We start from the raw sequence: 14,494 nt of genomic DNA on the forward strand, positions 1-14,494 counted from the left end.
GGTCATTTAGAGGGAACTGTCCCTGCACAACCTCTGAGGCAGCAAGCAGGGAGACACGGTAATATAACAGGGCATTAACCAGCCTCTACCGCTGGGCCAAATGGGGATCTATAAATGCGGTGTTTCAAAGGCAGATAATGCTGCCTTTGCTAACTAAAATGGGAGTTGCCTTTCAGTAGAGTATAGGCCAGTCTATAAATGCAACTGATTAAAAGGCTTCCTGCAGGGCCCAACTGCCACCTGCCTCAATACAGAAGCTATCTGGCCCCAAATAAACCCCACGGAGCTTCTTTCAGGGAAGAGTTGCCATCACACCAACAATGCAACCCCCTCTGAGTTATAGCCCAACCATTTTTTTCTACTTCAGTTTATTTTTGCTAACCAACCTCCTCTTTCCACACCCTTCCCAGGACCATTCACTCCCTATTATTCCTACACTGCAGCTCCCACCCGTCCTGCTCTCCTCTCTCCAGGCGTTTGTCTTGTCTCCTTCCCCACCACATCCTCATCTCAACTTCCTAATCCGCACGTTTTATTTGCTATGAAAAAAACATAGGCTTTGGAATTACTCCAACCTTGGTTCTAGCTCAGCAAATTACTTGGTTTTCTGATCTATACAGTGAAGATAAGCCTACCTAAGTACAGCACCTAGCACAATGCCTGGCACAGAGCAAGCACTCAATACTTCTTGCCTTGCCCCACTCCCCACAGGGTTCTGGGCAATGTAACCATGACAGTCATTCTTTCTAGGTATCATACCTAAGACATTCAAATGTCTTAATCCATAGGAGTAACAAATGATGAACATTTTCATCACCAATGTTATCTGTGTGGCAGGCATATTCTAGGCACAGTGGTCCCATCAGCAACCTTCAAATTACACTAAAGAATGGTTACTTTGTACCTCCCTACAAATACTACAAATGACACATTTGATGAAGAAAGTAACCAGAGGAAATGTGAAGACACAGAGTTGAAAGTCAATTCTAGCCAGAAGCAAGGGAAAAATAAAGGCCTCTGTAAGTCAGGGGTAGCACTAATACCCCAAAAGGAAGATTCCCATAATTCTACAATTATATGTAAAAATTTTTAAGTTAACTATGACAGTAAGAACATCTGCCAGTTTTACCAGACACACCATCTGGTCCATTTCTGATAAGGCCCAGGCACAACCTCCCATAGGCCAGGGACTGCCAACAATATGTTTCCCAAAAGGTGGCATCCTAAATGACAGCTCCAAGGCAGTGTGCCATTCCTCTTGCACGTTCATGATTAGACCTGAAATAAACCCACAGCTCAGTTCTTTTATAAGTATCTCCTCTAAAACTTCTAGGCATCACCCTTATAATCGGATTTTAAGCAAGCAAGTCTATCTTCAAAAACCAGATAAATACTACAAAACACAATAAACAGCCTGAACAACTGTATTTTAGAGGAGCTTTGGATGGGGAAAGGTTCTCCACTGAAAAGTCTTATTTTGCAGTTAGCTAAGTGTAAGACGATCCTTTCCATGAGATCTTCAAGGTCCTCCAAGGATCTTTCTTTTGCCAAGCCAACAGGAAGCAAGCACTTTAATGCCATAAATAAAAGAAACCAGCTGGGAGTCAGAGCAGAATTGTCAAGAGGTACAGTGACTTGACTGGTATTAAGCATTGAAAAGTGAGTGCTTCAATAGCAGCCTCCTCATACCCTTCAGATTCTGATGGGAATTATAAAATGTGAACCCAGTACCTACAGCAAGGATATAGTCCAAAGAAAAAATGGACTAAAGATTTGCCAGCCACCACTAAATGCAAATTTGGGAAAAGGTGTATGTGAAACACATAAGAACAATACAAAACTATCAAGTGCAAAACTCTGTACAAATATGCACACTCCATCCAGTCCACTAGGCAAACTTAGATTGGTAAAACTTTTGACATTGCAATGCCTATAATTTTCATCAACTGTAAGTATTTCATGACCTATGTGAAGGGAACAAGGCAAATGTGGTAATGTCTGATAGAGAAATGAAAGGGCAAGGGTGAAAAGTATACTATAAAAACCCAAGGTGAGGAACTGGGTGGGGCATGATCAGCTCTGGCCCCACAACTGAGTTTGAGGATGAGAATCTCTCACTCTTTGGAAACAATACTGGGCAGAAATCACTCAGATTTTTCCTCTAAAAATGTGAATATACAGAACAGGAGCCCACAGCAAAGCTCAAAACCTATTTCCCACCAACTTTGGCTTCGACTCAACCATTCATTCCCACGATCAGGCAGATATTACTGAGCAGGTGGGAAGTTATGGGCAGTACCAAAGTGGTGTGAAAAGATGCCTTCCCTTAGAGAATCTAAGCCCATCCTTGTGCAGGCCTTCCAGAATGAAAGAGGGAGAGATGAGCAGACTCAGGGCTGTGAGAATGTCAGTGTAGACTCCAGCAGCAGGGCAGTTTAACACAGAAGACAAGATCTGAAGGAGTTGAGAGACTTGACCTACAAGGGCAGTGGTAAGGAGCCTCTCACCTGCCAAGCCAGGAGGATGTGGCTTGTGATAGAGACAAACCCCTCCCCTTGTCATTCTGGATGTAGTCCATCCACCTTGGAAAGCAGAGAAAGGACCTGGTCCTAAGCTGGCCTCTTCCCCTTGCTCAGCCACCAACAAACTGAACCTCAATAATCCTATACTCACAGTGCTTTTTATATTCACAACCCTGGTCAATGCTGATAACAGTTAATACTTACCAAGCAATTACTATGTGCCAGATTATGTCTCCTCCAAACTCTCTATATGTAGTAGATACTATTATTAACTCCCATTTTAAGTTGAAGAAGCTGGGCTTAACAAAGGGACTAATCCGAAACTACACAAACCAGACATAAAATCTAACAATACAAGAGCAAGGGTTGACTAGTAATTATTACCACTTCTTCCCCAAATAAACTGCCATTTTAATATCTTTTGGTTGTCAGGCACTGCACCTAGTGTTTTAAATATCATAGTTTATTTGATTTTCATAATAATCCCATGAGGGTATACTTTTAAATGTAATTGTAATTATTTAAGTTAGATATACCAGTGGAATATTCAAATGATACAAAAAGAAAGTTTAAGAAGTTAGTTTCCTGTATTCTTCCTCACCCCAGAATTCTCCACCCCAGGTACTCGATATTTTGGTAACTACTCTTTTAGACATACATAGTGTTGACATTATCATCTCCATTTCACAAATGATAAAACTAAGGATCAGAGGTTAAATTTACTCAAAGTCATACGGCTGGTAAGTGGCTGAGCTAAGATTGAAAACACGGTCAATCTGATTCCAAGGCCCCCTACTCTTCACTGCCTCCCACTCAGTAACCCCTTCTTCAAACAATCATCCGTTTTCATTAGCGACAGGCAAGAGGGAAACTATGCCTGGCCTATAGCCAGTCTTACTCCTTCACTTTCCCAACCAAATGGAAAAAACAGACAGGGCTGGCCAAGGACACCCTGTCCCAGTAACATTAGCACTGCTTTATGTTTCCTCCAATCTAAGCTATCATAGGTGAGGCAGCACCTTCACCTGTACCCTCCTGACTGCCCACACAGGCTCATCTTCTGCCTCTGAAACAAGGGCAGGCAATGGGGGAGAAAAGGTTGAGCCTTGTTTATAAGAGTCCCTGGGTCCCTAGGTCAGCAAAAAAAAGGAGACACTCCTTCAGGAACCCTCTTGAGTTCTGAGGCCAAGACAACCCCACTCTGGAAATAGCATGAGGCATGTCAGGGAGACCTTGATCCCATCCTTGCTGCCTGGAGTCAGAACATAACCGGCAGAAAGAACAAAGATGCAACAATGCCTGATACAGAGTAAGTTTGCAGCGCCGCTCAAAATCCCAATCACAGAACCCCTAGAACCCAAAGAACTCAGAATTTCTGCTCTGGCGTACCCCCAACTGGACCCTCTAATAACCTGAAAACTGCATGGATCTCTAGACACCAGGGTTTTGTCCCTATGGCCTCCCCCTCCTCCAAAAAATAAAACAAAAGCCCCTTCCTTGGGCTATATGGGAATGCTTTTTCCTTAGATGAAAGTTGCCCTTTCGAATTAAGTACACCTTTGCATTCTTGTTTGTCCCATTAGTACACAAAAACATACTGACATACTGACCTTGAGAGTGCCTATGCTGAGACAGGGCAGGGGAGGAGGAACAGAAAAGGGGCTGTTATATTATTTTTCATGAGCAAGTTAAAATTTATCCAGTCTGCAATTCCAAGAGGTTTCCTATTTCCCTGAATGGGATACCAACGTTTGATACACCCTTAACCCCAGCTGACTCAGCGTTACTATTTACATATACAGTGGCTGCTAAATGCCTACTTAGGTTATCAAAGGCCTTGGCTTTCCCATTTGTAAAATGGGACTAAAACCTTCGTCACAGAATTACCTGATGTCTTATGTGAAAGCACTTTGTAAAATGAAGCAATTTTATTGCTATTAATATGGATACCCAGCTTGCAGAGAAAACACAGAGGCAACTTAAACCAGCCCTTTCCGTCCTTAAGGGGCTTGAAATCTCTGAAGGTAAAAGAGAATAACCAAAACACTGGAGAATAATTCAAAACATTTGTTAGACTGTGTGCTGCAAAGAACCCCTGTGGGGAGATGATTACATGGTAAAGAGCATTCAATAAATATTTCTTCAATTAATAAATGCGTTCAGACACATCCCTTGAAAAATACCAACCTTCTGTTATTCACAGAAACTTTTATCAACACCAAAGGCTCTGAAATCTATTCACTCTACTATTGCTCACATATATCCCAAGAAAAGCAGTCAGCATTTGTAGAGAACAGCCCTTCTTTCAAAGATGTGAATTTTCAAACACATACACAGACCCCAAAGGAAAGGACCCACATAATTATATTTTGCAATTCCAGAAGTAATAGAACCACTCCCAAAAGAGCTCACCTCTGGAGAACAAACAGAAACAAGCCACCCTGTGTTAACTACTTCACTGCATGCAACTGAAGTCACAGTGGATGCTAAAAAAAAAAAAGTGTTTGTGTATGTATAAATGAGGCTGAACCAAAATCCAAATGTGTAAATTAGATTTAGGATGTGACTGATGCCTCCTGAGGCTTCTAAAAGAATGACACCATTCTAGAAACAAAGACTTGCACCTGAAAATTAGCAAAGGTACTCTCTGGTTAGATTAAAATTCTTAAAGGGTCCTGTAGTTTGTTTTTGACTGGCCTTGCTAAAATATTCTGGACAACCTCCAATATCCTCTCTTTCCTTCACCTCCTCCCACCTGCATGGTTCCTGAGCTGTCTTCTTTTCCTGACACCAGTCACAGTGAACTTGGTGAAATTTAACAGCATTTTATCACCTAGTTTATATTTGTTTTTCAGTCAGACCAGGCCACCCTCCAAATGTCTCTTTTTAGAATTTCATTAATACCACTGATTCCTTGTCATCAAGGCTCATGGCTTCAAGGTCACCGTGCCCTCTTACCCTTTTTACTTTAATCCTCTACACCATGTCAATCACTTATAAATCAACAAATTAATACAGGAGCTGAGTACAAAGGAGTGGACAAGACAGTCATTAACCTCCGGGAACTTCCAATTTCAGCCTGCAAACTGGGCCTACAAAGAGATGGCTGGCTACCCACAGAGGTAAATTATATGGGGATGTACGTTTATTGGGAGCCTTATTATTGCCAGTATTGTATTAGGTCCTTTACTGCCCCCGGCAGGTTATAAAGCCACAGATATGCCAGGAAAAGAGACTTCTCATATCAGACTTCACATTTATACCTAAATTTGAGGCTTGGGGAAGACAGGAGAAAAAAGATTCCCTAAGGAAGTCACACCACTGATCCTATTTCTCTTTTCCCAATTTATCTCTGTTAAACCCACATTTGCTTTTCTTTCTTAATATTTAAAAAAAAAGTTATTTGAGAATCAGAAAATGTTCCCACATTAAAAGCTGATTGGTTAAGTAAAGCCCGAAAAAAGAAATCCTCACACCAGACCAAACTCCTAGACCTAGCTCACTCTGCAGTGAAAAGCAATTTGCTTTCTTGCTTGGGAGGCCAGGAGGAATTCTATAAGGATATTTTTCAAGCTTTCCTCCTTGCCAGGGTGATTATTGGTTTGGGGGCACAGACGTCATTGAAAAAGTCAGTAGCTTCTTCAGAATAGTCAAGCTGAAAGTCCACTTTACACAACAGATTCCTTTACTACTACCCTCAAATTAAGCAATCTACGGATGTTCTCCCAAATTGATAACTCCATGAGGGCAAGTATCATGCCCATTTTGCTCCTTGCTTATAACTGTATACCTACTAGCACAGACCACAGGAATTCACTAAATACTTAGCAAACAAATGACTAGATTTACTTCCTTTCAGTTTCTGCAGCAATCATAACCACCTCCCACCAGCCTGACGTCACAGCCCAAAGAGATTATCAGCTCACAAATTATTACGACTTGAAGGTGCATGTAAAGGGGAAAAAAAGATGGACTAATGAACTCTTATGAAACCCAGAGCCTGTTCTTCTTGTCATACTGCTGCGTAACAGGCAAAATCCCCACAGGACTAAAATGAGGAGGTAGGTGGCCTTCCCATGGCAGAGTTTCTACCTGGAGGAGGACAGGAATCGAGGATTGATAAAGGTGGACCAGCCAACATATAATTTGTTAATTCTCTAGAAATATCTTGAGCATGCCAACTAAAATAGCAGCACCCAGTGAACACGAAACTGCTCAATGGTTTTCAGGATGAGGAAAGGCAGCATATATGACCTCAACCCAGGCAGCCTATTTCCTTCCTGGCTAATTAGAGAGACAGAGGTGTATGTTCACACTGCATTTGGATGGGTGGCTGATCCCACATAAAATAAACCTGAGGAAATCAGAACCACAGTTGTGAAGGGTTCTGGTCTGCTAATGCAGTCAGAGGGAGGAAGCATCAGTCCTCAACTGCATGCTCCCAATTATTGGGCAGTTCTACTACACCTAGGATGCCACCAGCTCCAGCCACTCTCCTACCTAGGCAAGGAGAATCCAAAGGGGAAAATGATTCAGGGAACACATCCAACTGGCCTAGAGTCAGATGCTGTTTTTGAAATGCAAAGAAGCACAGAACAGAGATAAAATAGTTAAGCATGCTCAACTTAAGAAAAACAGCGCCCATTTTAAGAACAGTTCTACCTTTAATGACTCATTCCCCTATGTGATTTCACTATTAGATTCAAAACTGTAATCACAAGAGGCATGAATTTGTTCCTAACAATATGAATCACACATCTTGATGGGCTCTCAATTCCCTTTTCTGGGACAGGCCCATGAGAGAAGTTGAAGACACCGGGGTGGAAAATGCACTAGACTAGGAATCAGGAACCCTGGCTTCTCCCCTGGCCCCATTACTCAGAAAGTCAGCTCTGCACATCCATTTCCCATTTTCCTTTCTATGAAGCGAGGAGGTAGAATGAGACGATCCCCAAAGTCTCATCCTTCCAACTCCAGCATCTCATGAGCCTACAGTGTTTCTCTCAGCACATACTTAGTTTGCTGTGCAAAGAGTTTTGTGGTAACATCTGAATATTAGAGTTAAGAATTCAAATCTTCAGATAAGAGTCTTCTAACTTCATTCAGTCTTTTGAGACTCTTAGGACTTGGGAAAAGAATTTGCATTAAGAGGCAGAGCCCAGTCCAAATCCAAAACTTTTGGCAATGAATTGTGGCAGGGAAGTTATACCTACATCACACACATTTACACACACACACACCCGAGGGAACTTTCTGGAAAGACTGATCCTTGGGCTTGGCTCCAGGTACAGAACCTAATACAGGTATAGCAGAAAATAATTCAAGTTCCTGGTTTTTGTTCTGCTTGTTGGACAAAGGGCATATGCCCGGTGTCCACGTGTTTCTTTGGGGTGGAACCGTCTTGAGTCTCAAATAATTAGATGGCCTGCACATGCACGCTTTCAAGAGCTTCTGGTAGAGATCTAGGAGCAGAGGAAGCAAGACTAGCTATTGCATTCTTTCTGTAATATGGCTGGTATGATGTAAAACCATCCAGGAGTAGATTCTGTAGAGGAAATAACACTCCCAGCAGCACCATCTGTTCCTCTCTGTGTCGGGCATGATCTGTATTTTTAACCTTGGGTGCAAGTAAGGTCTATCAGTAAGAGCTCTCTTCACTATCTCGCTGGTTGGCTCTCTATTCAGTAAGCATTCCACTTCCCAGACTAGCAGAAGCCTGCAAGCAGGTGGTACAAACCCTGGCATGGAATTTTTCATAAGGAAATGCTTCTGGGAACTATAAATTACATTTGATAAGGAAGGCTCTGTGGGGTTCTTGGTAAAGTTCTCTCCATAAAACACAATGACACAATTTAGAACTGAGGCTTCAGGCTGAAAACCCTCTTTAAAAAAAAAATAAAAAGCAGCAGTACATGTGCAATGAATATAAGTACTACTGAATCTGTCAACTCTTACTACTGTTTAATGTTCTGCAGCAAAGATTTGGAAACGATACTACTGGAGAATTCAAACTTCATGAATACATGATTCTGTGTGTGTGTGTGTGTGTGTGTGTGTGTGTGTGTGTGTGTAGAACACCTTAATTCAATGCAATATCCTCAACATCATAAGATCAAGAGATTTTGCTATAACACTGTTCTTCCCCAAACTGCACAACAAAGTAGAATGGTAACTACAAAGTAGAAATATTGATGCAGCTTTTAAAATATCTCCCTGAGGAGAAAAAAATATATGTCCACACAAAGCCTTATTCGTGGATGTTCATAGCAACAGAATTCCTAACAACCAAAAAAACAAACCACCCAAATGTTTATAAACTAAAGGTGGCACATCTATACAACAGATTATTTAGCAATAAAGTAGAATGAAGTACTGCTACATGCTACAACACAGGTAAACCTCAACAACACTACACCAAGTGAAAGAAGTCAATTACTAAAGACCATATATTGTATGATTCTGTTTATATGAAATGTCCAAATAGGTAAACTACAGAGAAAGTAGATTAGCTAGTGATAACTATAGGCTGGGGGCACTGCAGAGGAACAGGGGGTGACTGCTAATGAGGTTTCTTTTGGGGGTGATAAAAATGTTCTAAAATTAGATTATGGTGATGGTTATACAACTTTGTAAATATACTAAAACCCATTGAATTGTACACTTTAAATGTGTGAATTTTATGACACATAAATTATCTCTCAATAAAGCTGTTTAAAAAAAAATACATATATGGCAAAATAAAATCACCCCTCTGAAAAAATCTCCTTGAGCAAACTTTGAAATAATCTAGTTGTATAAGAGAAGATATTTAAATCACATCTATTTGCTGGACTATTATAAAGCCATTAAAAATAATTACAAATGGCAATGTGTCATAAAAAGGAAATGTTTATGGTATAATCCTAGGTGAAAAAAATATAAAATTGAATGTACTGGGATTTCTAATTAAAAGAAAAAATGGAATACATGGAAATAATGTTTGTATTAGGATGGTATTTTTATCCTTTATTTTCCAAGCTTTCTGTAATATCATGTTTGCTGATGCTTAAAAAACAAACCCCTTATCTTCCCTCAGTTTGCCTCACTACAATTTAAAATGCAAAATAAGCAAAACCACCTTGTTCTCTTTTTCAAATTCCCTTTTTTAAACTTCCACCCACTTAGTTCACTGAGATCAAATGAGAACAGCCCAAAGAAGGAAGAATGGAATAAACACTCCTATCCCATTCCCAGAAGCCAGTTTCATTTTACTGGCTTTGTCAGAAGCCAAAGCCTAGTCTAACCAAAATTTCAGCAAAGAGAGCCTACACATAGAGCAATTCCACGCTCTGATCTTAAACTTTTGTAGGTGAAGGCAAGTCACTGCTGGCAGGAGGCTAGACTTGAAAAGATTACACATTTCTCCTTAAGAAAGGATGGTAAGAAAAGGCGGAACTAGGAAAAAGTCCCTATTTCTGCCTCTTCTCATGGGGTTTTGTGTCCTATCTCTAACTACAAGAGAATAGAATCCTGAATCATTTCATTTTTCACCACAAAAGATCCTCTTCTGAGTAATAAAAAAATTGTCAGTCACCAACTCTGCCAACCGCAGACCCACTGAGAACCTACTTACTGTCATCAGGAATCCCAGGCTAACTTCCCCAAATCAAAGAAAGGGGCCTTGCCCCCCCCCAAAAAAAAGGATCACACTTGTATATGTGTGTGGGAAGTGGTAGCACATTTAAGGGCACATAGCTATCAGGTAATTTTAAGGATCTATTAACACTGGTGACAGTAACAGGGAACTACATCTGTTTCTGCTTGAGAAAAATGCTTCCATAATATCCTGTTTCTGATTCTTGGCATGCAGCTTTCATATGTTTCAAGGGTGGCTATTTTCCTTTTTTGAGATGTAAGAGCCAGGAAGGGAGAATACATCACAGGCAACACCAGAGTCTGTGAAACCCATTTAGTTCTCACTACAGTTGCATTTTCTGCTGTTGCTATACCAATACCTTCACAGGGACTCAACTGTCCCCTAGCCCTGACAATAGCACAGGTGGCCTTTCATGGCTGAAGTGACCCAGCTTGGTGACACTGCAAGGTCTACCAGCAGAGTGGAGCCTTCCACACTCAAGTAAGAACCAGAGGATGAGAGAGAGAATAGAAGGAAACCTGCTGGTTTCTAGACCAAAAAACTAAAAGGGAAAGAAAAAGGACATCATCACAGAAATAAGTGAGCACAAGAAAAAGGAAACATCCACAGATGCCTGGCAGGCTCTGCTGCTAAAACCTACTAAGCCTTGTAAGAGGTAACTCTTTCCTCAGCACCTCTACCTTTTCAGATAGAGGTTTTTACACAAAGATACAAACTTACAATCATCCCAGAGAACAATGGCTGTTACCTTGAATCTAAGCCAGGGTGGGAGTGAACAGATCTTGATGTTCAAGGATAGTCACCCCAACGCTGTCCTGAAATTGCTTTACTAGTCTCAGGTCCACTGCTGTTAGCAGCTTTAAATACTCATCACAAAACCCCAAGCCCCAATCTTAAGCTGCATCCTTCACTCTCACCAATATGGAAATAGAACTCCCACACTCAGGCATTATTTCTCACTGCTCTAGTTTCCAAGTTTCCTGCAATGTGGCAACATAATTTAAGAATATTATGTTTTAAAAACCATTCCATTAAAAAAGGTCTCACTACAGGGGGATATGTGGGTGTCCCCTAAACTGAAGCCATCTTGAGGAGAAATGAAGGTAAAGAGTCTCTGTTATCATGTATGCATTTGTCCCAGTGCTTAACCTTAACCCAAGTCTTAATCCCCAGCACTCGTCTGCACAGAGCAATATTTGCTTTCAAAGTTTAAAAAAAAAAAAAAAGTCACTGGGTTTTCTTCCTCTAATCATTCTCATCTTTCTTCTACTGCTTGAGGGAATGCCCCCTATATAAGACATCCCTACTGCCCAAGCAGATAGAAGAGGGAAAATGAATACTGCTTGTCAGCTTCAACTACAAGATCACATGTCAGTTCAGGAGCTCAGTAAAATGCTTCATGCATGGTAACTGCACAACTCTGCCCAGTGAATCTACTGATATTCAGGCCTCCAAGTAGGCATTTCACACCTCTAAGTGGGCATTATAGCTCTGTTGCTGTCCCTTGGTAAATGGGGAACTAGAGGGAAAAGACAAGCACATGTGCTCTCTGACCTTCCTTCTCTGCCTGTAAGAGGTTCTGCTAAAGATATTCTTCCCAATTCACTTCTGAGCCCACAAACAGATATCAGTAGTTACCTGGTTGCCAGAGGAGCTAAGGATATGAAAAAAAGAGCATAAAGATTTAAAACATAAGGCAAGTTTTTATTTAACTGTGGAAAAGCACATAAGTGAAACGATGCTTAATAGCAAAAAAAACCTGAAATAAATAGTTAAAGAAGCCAAAAGAATTACTACCTTTGGAGGGTGCGTGTGTGTGTGTGTGTGTGTGTGTGTGTAGAGGGGGAAGGCAGCTGTAGGAACTGCTGCCCCAGCAACAGCAAAGGAGGAAATCCCCTGCCAGGAGATGCACCATTACATAAGAGCACACGTTCAAACACCACGAGACGGAGACCTGCCAGGAAATCAAAGTGCAGAGGTCTCTTCATTGGCCAACCTGCATTTGTAACACCTTTTTCTACCTTTCTTCCTCTTCTTCCTATCTGCCCAAATTCTGGGCAAGGAGAAGGAAAGCCTCAGCAAAAAAGTTGAACTCTGCCATTTCAGTGGGTTTGTGCTTAGGGTGGAAACACTGCAGGGCAAAGGTGGGGACAGGCCCTACTCAAAACACCCAGGGACCTGTTCCAGTCTAGTGATAGGTGAGGATTTGTTTCATATGCCATTTCTACTACAGTATTCAAAAAATTGTTCTGTGGAGAGAAGTCCTATCTATCAGGCTTCATCCAGTATTGTCCTCTACTTAACTCATTGGGTAGAAGTTCCTTAAGCAGCAAGTGGCCACTAATGAAAATTAACAACATAAAACCAAAATAAAATTGACTTAAAGACTATGAACTCCATGAGGGTATTGGCTGGGTTCTGTCTTATTCACTGCAGTCTCCCCAATACCTAACACAGTTCCTGGCATACATTCTGTGTCACATAAACACTTGTGAATACTGAATGAAAGAATGAACAAATGAATGTTGTGCAAACATACCATAAATGTGTACCTTGGAGAAAGAGTTAAGGGTGATCAGGATGTGAGCAAAAGCCTGAAGAAGTAGTGCTTTGAGAAGGTTCTAGAAAGACTCCAGTTTTACTAAAATGTAAGCAAACTAGAAACTAACAGTTTAATCTTGTAGTGAACACAGCTCCACCAAAAGCTGTCTTTGTGACCTTGGGCGAGTTATTTGTTTGGCTTTGGTCTCAAGTGAAAAAATAGGAATAATAATATCTACCAGAAAAGTTTGTTGTTTATTAAATGAGGTCAAGAAAGTAAAGTCCTTGGCACAAAGCTTGGTACATAGTAAGCCCTGGAGAACTTTCCCCTATTACTGCTATTATTGTTGCTTTATTAAATACCTCCTTTACTGAGGAGAAGGTAAACACACACATTCCCCAACTCTGAAAATTTTTATTTCTGGTTGAATATACAACCAGCTAAAAATGAAAAGCCCAGAAAATTCAGAACTCGATGCCAAGCACATGTCTCTACTAGCCTGCACTAGATGCTGACAATTTGGGTGTGGAATTCCTAAAACAGAAAAGGTGGGGAGGTGGGTGTGTGTGTGTGTGTATTTCATACACATATTATAAATCAGTAACGAAAAAGAGCAAAAAATTAATTAACCACCGTGAAGAATGAAAAGACACGGTACCCACCTCTGCAGATCGAAGTAATACCCAGGTTTAAATGAACTGGGTAATTTTATTGCACCTCTGTACAAAGCACACACAAGCCTAGTTAGCAAGAGCAACAAAGAGCAGGGAGCAGCCTGCCTCGAAGAGAACATTCTGTGGGAACAGCAGCTTTAGGCCTCTTCCCTCAAACCAGCCAAAGACTTGATTTTGACGCCTCTTTTCCTCCTGGGTTTTACAGTCCCCCAAACCACATCCCCCTCCTCATCTCTTTACAGGTAACTTTTTCCACTTAAGCAGCCCCACGGCCACAACCCTGCAGAAGGGTCAGACCTACACTAATATTTGGAGTCTCTAAAAAGCAGGAGTAAAACAAAGTCTGCATATATAAACAGGAAATGGTTTCGGTGAGTCTCAGCCCGGATAATAAGAAAAGTTTTTGCGATTAAAGACCAGACGAAACACGGAGGCTGCAGAAAGCTCTGGTGCTCACGTACACGACCTGCAGGGTTTCCTCAGGAAATCCACCGTCTCTAAGCCAACCCTGCCCCCGAGCGGGACCCGCAGCTTTAGTCGGCTGGCGGGGAAAATAATAATAGTAATAAAAAGGAAGACCTCTGCTTACCTCCTCTCCAGCGACCCGCCGATTCTGGTCTTTACCCTGAACATCCCAGGCAGCGAGCGCGACCCCGCACACCTGGCGAGGCCAGGGCGGCGCGCCGGGATCCCGGACACTAAGCTCCCGGCCGCAAACCGGGTGTCCGGTCCTCCCCGCAGCCTCGGCACAGGCTCCCCGGCCGCCCTCCCGGCACCGCGCCGGTCCGGCCCATACCAGAACAGCGCTCGAGGCCGGGTGACAGCAGGGCTGGCGCAGAGAAGCTGACGCCGGGCGGCCAGCCGGGGCTCCTCAAGGTCCCTCCTGGGCCCCTGACAGCCAGCGGGGCGCGCCAGTGACACAATGCCCGGCCCCGCCGGCCCCCAGCCACGGTGACAACTTACCCGGGGAACAGCGAGGCAACCTTCGGGATGGGGGCGCTCGCAGGATCCGCTCCGCCGCCTGCGCGCGCCCGCAGCTCTCTTGGGTCTAGGCGAGGCCCCGCGTGCCCCGCTTGCCCTTGTCTGGCTGGCGCTGGCCGGCGCTGCGGGAGGAGGCGGC

General features: G+C 42.5%; 1 protein-coding gene across 2 annotated transcripts in view; it reads right to left on the reverse strand.

Moving 5' to 3' along the window:
• The window catches only part of SUSD6 (sushi domain containing 6), an 88,419-nt gene extending 73,931 nt beyond the window's left edge, over positions 1–14,488 (reverse strand). For both annotated transcript variants that reach the window (XM_011383667.2, XM_023526845.1), the window contains exon 1: positions 14,338–14,488. The gene's annotated coding sequence lies outside the window, so the exon portion shown is untranslated. The remainder of the gene's footprint in view (positions 1–14,337) is intronic.
• Positions 14,489–14,494: the final 6 nt, after the last annotated feature.

The sequence above is a fragment of the Pteropus vampyrus genome, unplaced genomic scaffold, assembly GCF_000151845.1.
Source record: "Pteropus vampyrus isolate Shadow unplaced genomic scaffold, Pvam_2.0 Scaffold15, whole genome shotgun sequence".
NCBI lineage: Eukaryota > Metazoa > Chordata > Mammalia > Chiroptera > Pteropodidae > Pteropus > Pteropus vampyrus.